We start from the raw sequence: 16,062 nt of genomic DNA on the forward strand, positions 1-16,062 counted from the left end.
CGTCAATGAAGTATTAATTCTGATTGGTAATTAGGAGTGCCTAAATTTTTCATATTGCTCAATGAAGTAAGCCTGTACATGGAGAAATAGCTATTTAGCATACAGATCATGATGTCCACGTGTGAATGCAAATGTCAGATGACAGCGCCGGAGGAACCTTGTCTTTTCTGATTACCAGGAAATATGCTTCTGCACATCACTATCAATGTACATATTTGCCAACACACCATGGATCTGCAAATATCATACAGAAGTGTTTATTTCCCAGCCCGTTCCAGGAATGTGGATGATGGGAATATTGATGATTGCATATCACCATGTCCCCCTTCTTCAGCTCCAGTGGGATGCTGGCAGTGGTGGGAAGATGCACAGTGTAAGGAACACTCCTTTTTGTTCTCTCTCTCCCCGTTTCCGGTCCACTTACAATATGAAGCTCTATTATGCCAGAATGGAAAAATATGTTTTTGTAATTTTTTGATTATTTGTATTTGTTTGTATATCAGTAGTCAAATATCTATATGGTGATGGCTCCTGAAGAAGTGGATTAAGTCCTTGAAACGCGTTGAGCCCAAGCCGATAAGAATGAACCCAAAGTTTACAAAGAAATTGGATCACATGGAAAGAGATTTGCTGCTACTTGGTATTGTAAACTTTTCATTTGCTAAATGCTTTAGGAGTGTTATTGTGAAATAGAATCTTATTTTATATATTCAAATAAATGGGAAAGTGTCTCCTGCGCCACTAAATATACTAATACTATTCAGCAGCCAGCACTAAAGGTGTCACAATCTCAACACCAACAGTATTCAGAAGATTAAAGTGTAAAACAGTGCGGCGCTCAAACCAGAAAAAATGTTACATCAAATTACATTTACTTATATTAAACCTTTCACCACCTTATATTATGTAGCCCAGATAGCCATAACACATATACAAAATGATAAATAATAGGCTGGTGGTGTCATACGTTCAAACAGCTTGTTCGTGCACTATAGTGACTTAAAACACAATATAGTGAATGGTGTCCATGTGCATAAGATATCATGCAGGTGTGAACTGCAGGTGCCAATCCTCAAATAGGTGGAGTGCCCCCTCACCTTCCTGCCCAGGCCCCTAAGGACCAATGAGCCTTTTGATATATAATGGGTCTTTCCCCTGGAATTGGATGGATCCTTCAGCTGGTGGGTCCCTCAGGTAATAATGGTGGGACTCTCCTCCTCTTATCTCCTATATTGGATCGTTGGTGGTATCGATAAGTACCCCTCCCAAACGGTCACCAATGATGAAAAAGAACTGGCATAGTGTAAAACCGCTTTATTAGATGAATAGTAAAAACAGAGATCTACTCACATGCTTATTCATAAAAAACAGGCCCTCACACCACTCAAAGGGTGTACTGCATTCAGGAAAAAGGAGCACCAAGATGGCGCCTGCCCCGGATATGACGTCAGAACGTTCGGTCGTATAAGCTCCTCCCACTGGCGTATCTACACATTACGTCACTTAAACACGTGACTTCATCAGGATATACCTCACTTAAACACGTGACTTCATCAGGATATACCTCACTTAAACACGTGACTTCATCAGGATATTAAATCACTTCTTCAGCTCTGTGTATACAAAGGAGCATGGGGGAGCTCATGTCCATAATGGGCGTGGTACTGACACAGCTCCTGATAATCCACATTGACTCACAATTGATATGATCCAAAAATATTTAGATAGAATAAAGGTGAATAAAGCACCTGGACCGGATGGCATACACCCACGGGGCCTTAAAGAATTGAGCTCTGTCATTTCAAAGCCATTGTTTCTAATTTTTAGGGACTCTTTAATGACTGGCATAGTACCACTGGATTGGAGTAAGGCCAATGTGGTACCAATATTTAAAAAGGGGTCAAAATCTTTATCTTTAGTAGTTATAGACCTGTTAGTTTAACTTCTATAGTTGGGAAGATACTGGAGAGTTTAATAACAGACCACATAGATGAGTTCTTGCTGGAAAAAATATTTTAAGCAACAGACAGCATGGATTCATGAAAGACAGAAGTTGTCAAACAAATCTGATTTCTTTTTATGAGGAGGTGAGAAAAACCTTGGACAGAGGGGTGGCGGTGGACGTGGTATACTTGGACAGAGGGGTGGCAGTGGACGTGGTATACATGGACAGAGGGGTGGCAGTGGACGTGGTATACTTAGACAGAGGGGTGGCGGTGGACGTGGTATACTTGGACAGAGGGGTGGCTGTGGACATGTAATGCTTGTATTTTGCAAAAGTGTTTAACATAGTTCCCTACACACGGCTAATGTGTAAGGTAAACTCTATGGGCTTGAAAATATCCGTATGTATAATATAATGTATAATACATAAGGGGGATATGATCTCCATGTATAATACATAAGGGGGATATGATCTCCATGTATAATACATAAGGGGGATATGATCTCCATGTATAATACATAAGGGGGATATGATCTCCATGTATAATACATAAGGGGGGATATGATCTCCATGTACAATACATAAGGGGGGATATGATCTCCATGTATAATACATAAGGGGGATATGATCTCCATGTATAATACATAAGGGGGATATGATCTCCATGTATAATACATAAGGGGGGATATGATCTCCATGTATAATACATAAGGGGGGATATGATCTCCATGTATAATACATAAGGGGGGATATGATCAACATGTATAATACATAAGGGGGGATATGATCTCCATGTATAATACATAAGGGGGGATATGATCTCCATGTATAATACATAAGGGGGATATAATCTCCATGTATAATACATAAGGGGGGATATGATCTCCATGTATAATACATAAGGGGGGATATGATCTCCATGTATAATACATAAGGGGGGATATGATCTCCATGTATAATACATAAGGGGGGATATGATCTCCATGTATAATACATAAGGGGGGGTATGATCTCCATGTATAATACATAAGGGGGGGGATATGATCTCCATGTATAATACATAAGGGGGGATATGATCTCCATGTATAATACATAAGGGGGGATATGATCTCCATGTATAATACATAAGGGGGATATAATCTCCATGTATAATACATAAGGGGGGATATGATCTCCATGTATAATACATAAGGGGGGATATGATCTCCATGTATAATACATAAGGGGGGATATGATCTCCATGTATAATACATATGGGGGGATATGATCTCCATGTATAATACATAAGGGGGGGTATGATCTCCATGTATAATACATAAGGGGGGGATATGATCTCCATGTATAATACATAAGGGGGGATATGATCTCCATGTATAATACATAAGGGGGGATATGATCTCCATGTATAATACATAAGGGGGGATATGATCTCCATGTATAATACATAAGGGGGGATATGATCTCCATGTATAATACATAAGGGGGGATATGATCTCCATGTATAATACATAAGGGGGGATATGATCTCCATGTATAATACATAAGGGGGGATATGATCTCCATGTATAATACATAAGGGGGGATATGATCTCCATGTATAATACATAAGGTGGGGATATGATCTTCATGTATAATACATAAGGGGGGGATATGATCTCCATGTATAATACATAAGGGGGGGATATGATCTCCATGTATAATACATAAGGGGGGGATATGATCACCGTGTATAATACATAAGGGGGGATATGATCACCGTGTATAATACATAAGGGGGATATGATCTCCATGTATAATACATAAGGGGGGATATGATCTCCATGTATAATACATAAGGGGGGATATGATCTCCATGTATAATACATAAGGGGGGATATGATCACCGTGTATAATACATAAGGGGGGATATGATCACCGTGTATAATACATAAGGGGGATATGATCTCCATGTATAATACATAAGGGGGGGATATGATCTCCATGTATAATACATAAGGGGGATATGATCTCCATGTATAATACATAAGGGGGATATGATATCCATGTATATATATAATACATAAGGGGGATATGATCACCATGTATAATACATAAGGGGGGATATGATCACCATGTATAATACATAAGGGGGATATGATCTCCATGTATAATACATAGGGGGGATATGATCAACATGTATAATACATAAGGGGGGATATGATCTCCATGTATAATACATAAGGGGGGGATATGATCTCCATGTATAATACATAAGGGGGGGGATATGATCTCCATGTATAATACATAAGGGGGATATGATCTCCATGTATAATACATAAGGGGGGATATGATCTCCATGTATAATACATAAGGGGGGATATGATCTCTATGTATAATACATAAGGGGGGGGTATGATCTCCATGTATAATACATAAGGGGGATATGATCTCCATGTATAATACATAAGGGGAGTATGATCTCCATGTATAATACATAAGGGGGGATATGATCTCCATGTATAAATACATCAGTGGTTCATATAGTGAACTCGGTGTAGAGTTATTCACCTTGAGGTCATCACAGAGGACAAGGGGGCACTCTTTACATCTGGAGGAAAAGACATTTATATTTCCAAACACGGAAAGGTTTCTTTACAGTGAGAGCTGTGAAAATGTGAAGAAGACTCCTTCAAGAGTTGGTTCTGGCCAGCTCAGTGGATTGCTTTAAAAAAAGTCCTGGATTCTTTCCTGGATACACAGAATATAACTGGATATAACATTTGTAGGTAAAGTTGATCCAGGGAATATCCAATTGCCTCTCAGGGGATCAGGAAGGACATTTTTTTCCCTGCAGGAGCAAATTGGATCATACTTTGCTGGGGGTTTTTTTGCCTTCCTCTGGATCAACTGTGGGTATAGGATTATAACTTTTTTTTTTTTTTTTTTATGGTTGAACTGGATGGACTTAAGGAGGGATATGATCACCATGTATAATACATAAGGTGGGATATGATCTCCATGTATAATACATAAGGGGGGATATGATCACCATGTATAATACATAAGGGGGTATATGATCTCTATGTATAATACATAAGGGGGATATGATCTCCATGTATAATACATAAGGGGGGGATATGATCTCCATGTATAATACATAAGGGGGGATATGATCACCATGTATAATACATAAGGGGGATATGATCTCCATGTATAATACATAAGGGGGATATGATATCTAGAGATGAGCGAATCGAACATGACGAAGTGGAATTCGTTCCGAAGATTTGGAAAAATTCCATTCGCGACGAATCCGAAGATTAGCAAACTTCGGATGCACGAATCGAATTTTCCCAAAAATGGCGGCGACATGTGTGGCGACGGAGAAAATGGACAGAGAAGATGGGGCGGGGATCTCTGGGAAGGCGCGCAGACAAGGCGCGCTGACCCATAATGCATTCATGACATGTGATCGCATTAGCCAATCAGCAGCCAGCCAGCACTGTGTAATGGTGGAGCTATAAATCGCGGCCATCTTAGAATTCTCCATTAGCCTACGGTCATTCAAGAGAGACAGACCTGTGTGTATTAAGGGACAGAGCTAGGGCCACAGAGACTTTAGGGCCACAGAATCGTTACTCAGGGACACAGAATCGTTACTCAGGGACACAGAATCGTTACTTAGGGCCACAGCTATCAAAGAATCGAAAATTTAAAGTGACATACACCCTTTTTTTTTTTGGTGGCTGTCGTGCACAGTTGGTGCTGCAGTTTGCCGATTGTGCAAAATAAACTGACTTTCTGCTTCACAACCACTATTGTACGTTCAAAGAGTTAAATCCATTTACACGCCGGCTGGCGGTAATATTTTTTGGGTGATTAGTGCATTCCAGTGACATAAACGTACAGTTTCCAGCCAACGGCAAGCTGCAATTGACCGATTGTGCTAAATAAACTGACTTTCTGCTTCACAACCACTATTGTACGTTCAAAGAGTTAAATCCATTTACACGCCGGCTGGCGGTAATATTTTTTGGCCCCCTGTACCGGCTCCTCATGAACGTGGTTCAGCGGGTTTGCATCACTTAACGGCAAATCGTTGACAAATGCTGGGACGTTCAGTGTTGTGCGCATTAAGCCAGACACCAAAGGGCAGCACAGACCTGTTATTACTCGCTCAAGCATGGCTGAACAAAACCAGTCTCTACCACAAATTGGACCCAGACCTGCCCAGGGTCTCATAAGTAGATTGCATGGAGGAGTAGAGTTCGTTATTGGAATTAACTGTGAGGGACTTTTAAACCTAGGCCTGTGTATGGTCTTCAATTGAAGCTGCTTCTGCTCCGCCACTCTGCCATTGGACTCTTGATAGTCGTCTCCCCACGCTGCTGCTGGGGGGACTTTTTAACATAGGCCTCTGTATGGCCTTCAATTTTAGCTGCTTACGCTCCGCCACTCTGCCATGGGCCCCTGTACCGCCTCCTCATGCTGCTGCCAGGCCCGTAATCTGTCATGGGCCCCTGTACCGCCTCCTCATGCTGCTGCCAGGTCCAGAGTGTGTCATGGGTCCCTGTACGGCCTCCCATTGCTGCTGTCTCCATCGCCACACTCTGCCATGTGCCACTTTCAGGTCTCCTCCCACTGCTGGTGGGTTCCATTTTGTCATAGGGTGCTGTATGGCCTCCCATTGCTGCTGCCTCCACCGCCACACTGTGGCTCCACACTCTGGTTTTGGCCCCGTGACTGCCCAAATGAGTGAAGTGTGCGGTGATTCTAAGATCGACGGCACTCATCTGCATGTCATACTGACTGACAGTATTATTTCTCTTCCCCAGCAGACTCCAAGGGCATTTAAATTAAAGGTACAGTGTTCTGCACTAATATAAAGGCTCTCTGAAGCCTAGAAACACCCTTTTTATAAGTTAAATTCGCAGCGAATATATTCGGCTCAAAGCGAATTTATTCGGCGAATTCGGCGAATCAGCCGAACCGAATTTTTGAATAATTCGCTCATCTCTAATGATATCCATGTATATATATAATACATAAGGGGGATATGATCTCCATGTATAATACATAAGGGGGGATATGATCTCCATGTATAATACATAAGGGGGGGATATGATCACCATGTATAATACATAAGGGGGATATGATCACCATGTATAATACATAAGGGGGGGATATGATCACCATGTATAATACATAAGGGGGGAATATGATCTCCATGTATAATACATAAGGGGGGAATATGATCTCCATGTATAATACATAAGGGGGGATATGATCACCATGTATAATACATAAGGGGGATATGATCACCATGTATAATACATAAGGGGGATATGATCACCATGTATAATACATAAGGGGGGATATGATCTCCATGTATAATACATAAGGGGGGATATGATCTCCATGTATAATACATAAGGGGGGATATGATCTCCATGTATAATACATAAGGGGGGATATGATCACCATGTATAATACATAAGGGGGAATATGATCTCCATGTATAAAACATAAGGGGGGATATGATCACCATGTATAATATATAAGGGGGATATGATCTCCATGTATAATACATAGGGGGGGATATGATCAACATGTATAATACATAAGGGGGGATATGATCTCCATGTATAATACATAAGGGGGGATATGATCTCCATGTATAATACATAAGGGGGGGATATGATCTCCATGTATAATACATAAGGGGGAATATGATCGCCATGTATAATACATAAGGGGGGATATGATCTCCATGTATAAATACATCAGTGGTTCATATAGTGAACTCGGTGTAGAGTTATTCACCTTGAGGTCATCACAGAGGACAAGGGGGCACTCTTTACGTCTGGAGGAAAAGACATTTATATCTCCAAACACGGAAAGGTTTCTTTACAGTAAGAGCTGTGAAAATGTGAAGAAGACTCCCTCAAGAGTTGGTTCTGGCCAGCTCAGTGGATTGCTTTAAAAAAGTCCTGGATTCTTTCCTGGATACACAGAATATAACTGGATATAACATTTGTAGGTAAAGTTGATCCAGGGAATATCCAATTGCCTCTCAGGGGATCAGGAAGGACATTTTTTTCCCTGCAGGAGCAAATTGGATTATACTTTGCTGGGGGTTTTTTTGCCTTCCTCTGGATCAACTGTGGGTATACGATTATAACTTTTTTTTTTTTTTTTTATGGTTGAACTGGATGGACTTTTGTCTTTTTACAGCCAGACTAACTATGTAAACTATGTATCGGCTGTCTGAGGCTGCATTTACACTTGAGCGTAGTGAACATGAGTGTTTTTCATGCATTTTAGCACATGAATTTTTTGCCGATTTTGCCTGTTTTTATACAGTGTTTTTAGGTGATAAATAAATGTAAAATAAATGCAAAGATAAATAAAAAGAATCACAAATAAATAATAAATAAATACAATAAATGAATACTATGCAATAATAAATATTAATTAACCCCAACCTTAACCCTATAACTGTTAAAAAATTACATAAGTAATTAATAATAATAATAAAAAACACCCTAACACAAAGTAAATAAAATAATTTATTAAATTTTGTATTATTTTTTATTATTATTAATAATAATAATAATAATAATAATAATAATAACAATAATGTATTTACGTTTTAGAGTTATGGAGTTAGGGTTAGGGGTTATATATTATTTATTTATTTCATTTTATGTATTATCAATTTGTTTTATTTATGATGATTTTTATTTATTATTATTATTATTATTATACAGGATTTATATAGCTCCAACAGTTTGCTCAGCGCTTTACAATATAAGGGAGACAGTACAATTACAATACATTTCAGTACAGAAGGAATAGGAGGGCCCGGCTCGTGGAGCTTACAATCTAAAGGAAGGGGGAGGTGATACAAAAGGTGATAGCTGGGGGGGATGATCTGGCGGAGGTGATTCAAATACAGTTCTTAGGTGGAGGAGGGGTAGGCTTCCCTGAAGAAGTGAGTTTTCAAAGATCGCCTAAAGGCAGATAGGGTGGGGGCTGACCGGACATGCTGTGGTAGGGAGTTCCAGAGGATGGGAGAGGCTCTGGAGAAGTCCTGGATGCGAGCGTGGGAGGAGGTGATGAGGGAGCTAGAGAGGAGGATATCATGGGAGGAGCGGAGTGGGCGATTTGGGCGGTATCTGTGGATGAGGTTGGTGATGTAGCTATGGGCAGTGCTGTGGATGGCTTTGTAAGCTGTGGTTAGTACTTTGAATTTTATACGTTGGGTTAGTGCAGTGTTTCTCAACTCCAGTCCTCATGGACCCCCAACAGGTCATGTTTTCAGGATTTCCCTCAGATGAAACAGCTGTGGTAATTACTAAGGCAGTGAAACTAATCAAATCACCTGTGCATAATAATGGAAATCCTGAAAACATGACCTGTTGGGGGTCCATGAGGACTGGAGTTGAGAAACACTGGGTTAGTGGAAGCCAGTAGAGGGATTGGCAGAGAGGGGCAGCAGTCACTGATCGGTTGGTAAGGTGTATGAGTCTAGCAGCAGCATTCATAATAGACTGAAGGGGGGCACAGCCTGTGTAATGGTAGACCAGTGAGGAGGGAGTTGCAGCAATCGAGGCAGGATATAACCATGGTGTGGATAAGTTGTTTTGTGGTGTCATTGGTCAGGAAGGGGCGGATTTTGGAAATGTTCCGGAGGTTGAGGCAGCAGGATTTAGCCAGTGAGTGGATATGGGGCCCAAAGGAGAGGTCAGAGTCTAGGATTACGCCTAGCATCCTGGCATGAGGGGAAGGACCAATGGTTGTGCTGTTGATCTTTGGTAAAGTCATGAGTGGGGGATCGGGGAGGAGGAAATATTACAAGCTCAGTTTTTGAAAGATTGAGTTTAAGGTAGTGATGTGATTTATTTGTGTATCTATTTTACATTTATTTATTCATATATTATTTCTATTTTTTTTTTTAAATTTCATTTGAGCAGAAAATCACGCAAAAACGTGCGACAAATCGCACAAAGGAATGCAAAAACCCACAAATTGAGTATTTCCATTAATTTCTTTGGGAATAAAAACACACCAAAAAATGCGCAAGTCTGCCCAGCTACAAAATACGCTCCAGAACTTGCTTGAGCTTCAGGTGTTCGGCTTCAGGTGACTTGGAGTGGAGGTGTAAATCATCTCTATTGAGAATAATTGATTTTTGGTCCTCAAGTGTTTTGGAGTTTCGAGCTACAAAACGCTCAGGTGTGAATGAGGCCTGATTGGAAATGTAACTTCTGGTGACCTCTGACAGCCAACTTGGTGTGGGACTATATAAATTAGGGTATCAACATAATTTGGGCATGCCTGGAGTGAGTGATAGGTCAGGGATAGAAACCCAGTTTGCTAGGGAGAGTGAATTGCAAAAGGAGAGGTTCCTGGCATGGAAGATTAGCTCAGGGACAACACCTGTACACAGGAAACAATCTGGTGTCTGGACTAGTGAAGTGGGGCTCCTCCCAGCAACATAAGAGTGCCATCCCATATACCGCCAACTCCCAACCCTCCAGTGGAAGCCATCCTCTGGTAATACAGGCCCAAGCCTGGTGATATTGTACAAATGCCAACTGCTATGTTGTCTAATATCAGTGCCTATGGAAACGCTCTCCCTCTGTTTTATTCCTTACCGCTAACCTATATACAATATACAAAATATATTACAACTTCAAGGACTATGTACAGTATGTGTGTGGTCGACCAGATTGGGTACCCGAGGCCTAGGCCCTACCTTCAAGTGGCCCAAGACAGACAGCAGCTGAATTTTTTTCTCTCCATATCAGTCTTAGGCTGCCCATATACCAGTCCAATTTTGTTTGAAAAATTTCATTTTTGGAATGTGCATTCGTTTTTGTAATGGTTTCATTGACATGATGATGGCAAGAAAAACATTCTGAGCAAATGTTGGAACAAAAATCTAAACTTGTATGGCCAACTTGAGGAGAAGGCTGGGGGAGAGCGACTGTGGAAGCAGGACAGCAGTGAGAAGATACATGAAGAACCTTTCTCTACCAGCAGAAGTTGATAAGAGGACCATACATATGGACATGGTAGACACAACCCTGGATGTTCTACTACTTCAATACCAAACACTTTCACCCCCTTCCTGCCCAGGCCAATTTTCAGCTTTCAGCACTGTCACACTTTGAATTAAAATTGCACGGTCATGCATCACTGTACCCAAATTAAATTTTTATCATTTTGTTCACACAAATAGATGAAAAAATAGTGAAAATGTAGAAAAATTAGTTTTTCTTCCTTTCTGTTATACAATTTTGCAAATAAATAATTGTTCTTCATAAATTTACACCAAAATGTATTTTTTCAGTGAAAATAACTCAAATCAGTGTATAATATTTAGACTGTAGGGAAGTTATGGAGTCCACAAACTATGGGATAATATCTGAAAACCAAAATATCCTGATGTACTGACAGCCTACCTACTTTTTTGAGGCCTTAAAATGCCAGGACAATACAGATAAATTATGCTTAAATTACCCATTTTTGGAATGTAGACAGTCCAAAGTATTGATTAAGAGGCATGGCGAGAGAGGCATGTCAGGAACACGTGCACGGGGTGGAGCCTAGCTATGGTGGCGTAGGAGAGCATGGAGCGGGTGCTCTCCGAGATCCCCACACCGCCCTAGATGCCTGAGGGATTGTAAACCAGGGACCTACCTGAGAGTGGCGGGGCCCGGAGCGGAGTTGGCGATCCGAAGAGTGCCGGTGGGAGAGGACGGTGCCGTTGGAGTTCGTTGGAGGCTTTTGGGAAGAGGTCCGGCCGAGTGTGCGGGGCTGCTGGGAAGGAGACGCGGCGTGACCATGTGGGCAGCCACGGAGGAGTACTGGGTATGGGAAAAGCCGGCCGGCGTCCGAGGTGAGAGGGAAGACGCCGGCCCGCTACCCCCCCCCCCCCCCCTCAGTAAATGAACAGACAGCACGCTCCCCTAGGAATGATATATTCAAGAAGAAGAGTGAGACCCGGAGAAGAAAAGACTCAGAGGATTCCCCCTGAAGAGGCATGGCGAGTTTTTTGAAGCTGTAATTTTGTGTCACAATTTTCTAGAAAATAAAAAAATTTAAAAAAAAAAATTTTCACTTTTTTTTTTTACATTCTGTCACCAGTGCAGTACAGCATCATTATTTATCTGGTATAAGTGTATTTTTTACAAAAAAATTGTGTTTGAAAAACTGCTGCGCAAATACCATGTGACATAAAAAATTGCAACAATTGCCATTTCGTTCTCTAGGGACTTTTCTAAATATATATATATATGTCATTTTCTAGCAAAAAATACAGATTTAAACTTGTAAACAAAACGTCATAGAAAATGCTTGGTCTTCAAATACATACTGTGACCAGAGCAATACACTGTTACCATAATAACACAGTACTACCCTGGGGAGGTGATAAGTATTTTTTTTTTTACACAATATGATTGCTTATAGCAGTGAATTTCACTGCTATAAGCAAGCAGTTTTACTGAATGAAATTGATTCAGTGTGCATTGTTGTGATTAGATGTGATTAGCCACAGCTAATCACATGGTACAGATGGGCTGAGATGGGTCCTGTCTGTACCATGTGATCACTGTGACCAATCACAGCTAGCAACACAATTGTACACAATGAATGGCTTGACTCAAGGCCATTCATTGTTTACAATTGTCATGTGATCTGCTGTGATTGGTCACAGCAATCACATGGTACAGTGGTATTGGGTCGGTACATTGATCCATCATCCACTGTGTCTGGTGGACACAGCTGTTGACAGATGGCACCAGATATTGCGCCGACGTGCAGCCCTCCGGGCCCATTTGTGGAAAGATGTCATTTAACATCCGACAAGAACAATAGGGCTCCTGCCCAGCCATCATTTTACAATGGCCTGGGCAAGAAGCAGTTAAAGATGAATTCCAGGCATGGTATATTTTTATCTAGTTACATTGATCCAGCATGGGCCAACGTAGTTAGGTATATACCATATCTGACCGATGCCCTGAGAAGCTGGAAATCACTGAAGTAGACACTGGTATCTCAGTGATTTCTGCTTGCAACTGGGTCCAGTGCCAAATGGCTACCCTGCTGCATTTTTAATCCAGGAGGCCGACTGCCAACACCAGTGCCTATCAGAAAATGCATTGCATTTTCTGAATGAATGCAAAGTGTTCTCTGATTGGACAATGTGGAGAGGCATGCTTGCCACCTCATCCAATCAGAAAATGCGAAACGTTCTCTAAATAGCACCCATGCCAAGCAGCCAACAAACTGTGTTCACAATGCATCATGTCGACTGCTCAGCATAGGACCTGAAAGAAAGTGAAGCTCACTGGAGTAGTGGTGCCCAATTCAATGATTTCCAGCTTCCAGCCAAGTATGGTATTTACACGTTGTACATTGTTACATTGGTCCAAGCCTGACCAATATGGCCATACAAATATACCATGTCTGGAATTCATCTTTAAATATCTTACTTTGTCTCATTGTAAGAACAGCATGGGTTATCCTATTAGTAGTGACATGCAGAGTTTAGGCACTAAGGTACTATTGGTGGAATTTACAGGCTAATAAAGTCTGAAAATACAAAGAATTTCTACATCAGATGAACAACTCTCCGGCTTCCAGCCAAGTTGTTTCTAAAATGGATGAAAGATAACCTCTATTAGATTGTTATGAAGGTAATGAGTATGTAAAATGAAGATACACTATATTGCCAAAAGTATTGGGCCAGCCCTCCAAATCATTGGATTCAGGTGTTCCAATCCCCTCCATGGACACAGGTGTATACAATCAAGCCCCTAGGCATGCAGACTGCTTCTACAAACATTGGTGAAAGAATGGTTCGCTCTCAGGAGGTCAGTGACTCCAAGCGTGGTTCCCGTGATAGGTTGTCACCTGTGTAATAAGTCCATCTGTGACATTTCCTGGCTACTAAATATTCCACGCTCAACTGTTAGTGGGATTATAACAAAGTGGAAGCAACTGGGAACAACAGCAGCCAGCACAGAGTCCTGACCTCCACCTGATAGAACACCGTTGGGATGAAGTAGAGCGGAGACTGAGCCAGACCTTCTTGTCTGACATCAGTGCCTGACCTCACAAATGTGCTTCTGGAAGAATGGTCCAACCTTCCCATAGACACACTCCTAAACCTTGTGGACGGCCTTCCCAGAAGAGTTGAAGCTGTTATAGCTGCAAAGGGCGGGGCCAACTCAATATTGAACCCTACAGACTAAGACTGGGAGGACATTAAAGGTCATGTGCGTGTAAAGGCAGGCCGACCAATACTTTCGGCAATATAGTGTAATATTACAATGGCATAGGTGGCATTGCTTCTGTGACAAACCATGGTTCTTTCTAAACAATGAAGTCATCGTCAATGAGTATGCCACATGATGATAATATTATTACAATGGAATAGGTGGCGATGCCTTTATAATAGATTGTAGAGCTGTTCAATGCACTGTATTCATTTGTTATACACTCAATGGCCTCTTTATTGGGTACACATGTTCATTTGCATTTAGGCATCTACACATGGTGAAGATGATTCGCTGAAGTTCAAACCAAACATCAGAATGTAATAAAAAATGTAAAAGTGAGTGCTATCCAGATAGCGGCTGAGCACTCAAGGTAACCAACATATGCCTTATAAACCGAAAAAGTAAACAGTGCAGCGCTAAAAACTGTGATAGACAGTGTAAAATTGAATAGAATAATCAGAGTTCAATGTAAACAGTCTGTGTGATTATAAAGTGCCATGTGACTTGGTAAAATTCAATGGCGGTGCTCCGTAAGAAATGGCAGAATTACGCACTCACCAGATGCGTAATGGTTATACGCATTAAATATCACATCCAGAGGTTTCCTCATCAGATATGGGTCTGGTCAAAGTTAAGGTAATCCTCCCTCAGGGTAGTAGTCATCAAATGCCCAGAATTGAAATTACTGGGATCCAGGTAACCAGAGGTCCCTTTAAGGGATGGGTAGAAGAGGCTGCCTGCTTACAGGATGTCTTCCTTCTCTGGGTAAGGCAACTGGATCATAATAATGGGCTCTGCAAATAAATACTTCACTGCCACCTCAGGCGCCGAGTTCACCATCATCAGCGTCCCCGCCCACGACGGTAACGGTTCCAGGTGGGAGCCAACCTCTTCATCCTCTGCTTCGTTTTCAAAATCAGAGCCACTACTGTGACAGGAAACCTCTGATGAGGAAACCTCTGGATGTGATATTTAATGCGTATAACTATTACGCATCTGGTGAGTGCGTAATTCTGCCATTTCTGACGGAGCACCGCCATTGAATTTTACCAAGTCACCTGACACTTTATAATCACACAGACTGTTTACATTGAACTCTGATTATTCTATTCAATTTTATACTATCACAGTTTTTAGCGCTTTTTATGATCCGCCAGGTGGTGCCTCAGGCTGCCAACTGACAGACCCACCCAGAGCGTGGGGTCTAAGCCCGGGCTGTGCTTTCACCAGGGCCCCTGATGGTGGGGATGGACTTGAAACAGTCCCGGACCAGGTCACGACCTCTGAGCAGGCCCACCAGTGGCTGAGGAGACCTCCGGGGACGTATGCAGGTACCGGAGAGCCAGATGTGAAGCGGATGGCGGCCCCAGCAGGGTAGTAACGGATCGTGGTCCCGTGGGGGTAAGCGAGGTACAGAATCGGCGGGCAAAGAGTAGTCGGGTCACACGCAGGGTCAGCAGGGTAAGTCAGTCCGTAGAATGGTCAGGGCAATCCGGGTCAATCACAGGAGCAGGCAGCGTAGTCAGGGCAATCCGGGTCAATCACAGGAGCAGGCAGCGTAGTCAGGGCAATCCGGGTCAATCACAGGGGCAGGCAGCGTAGTCAGGGTCAAACAGGGTCACTAGACGGGTGCAGGAACTCGGAATCTCAGATAGACCTTGCGGCAATTACTGACAGTGCAGGGCATCTTTAAATAGTGCGCCCTGCACTGTCATTGGCCGCCCAGGACGCGCCCCCGGGCTGTCATTGGCCGCCCAAGGCACGCCCGCGGCTTCCACTGCGCATGCGCGGCGTCCTGTCATCCCCGGCTCACCTGGTGCCTGTGTCCCGGCGTGAGCCATCACC

Source organism: Staurois parvus, unplaced genomic scaffold (genome assembly GCF_062004578.1).
Source record: "Staurois parvus isolate SC_StPar_1 unplaced genomic scaffold, SC_StPar_1.0 ptg001306l, whole genome shotgun sequence".
NCBI classification, from domain to species: domain Eukaryota; kingdom Metazoa; phylum Chordata; class Amphibia; order Anura; family Ranidae; genus Staurois; species Staurois parvus.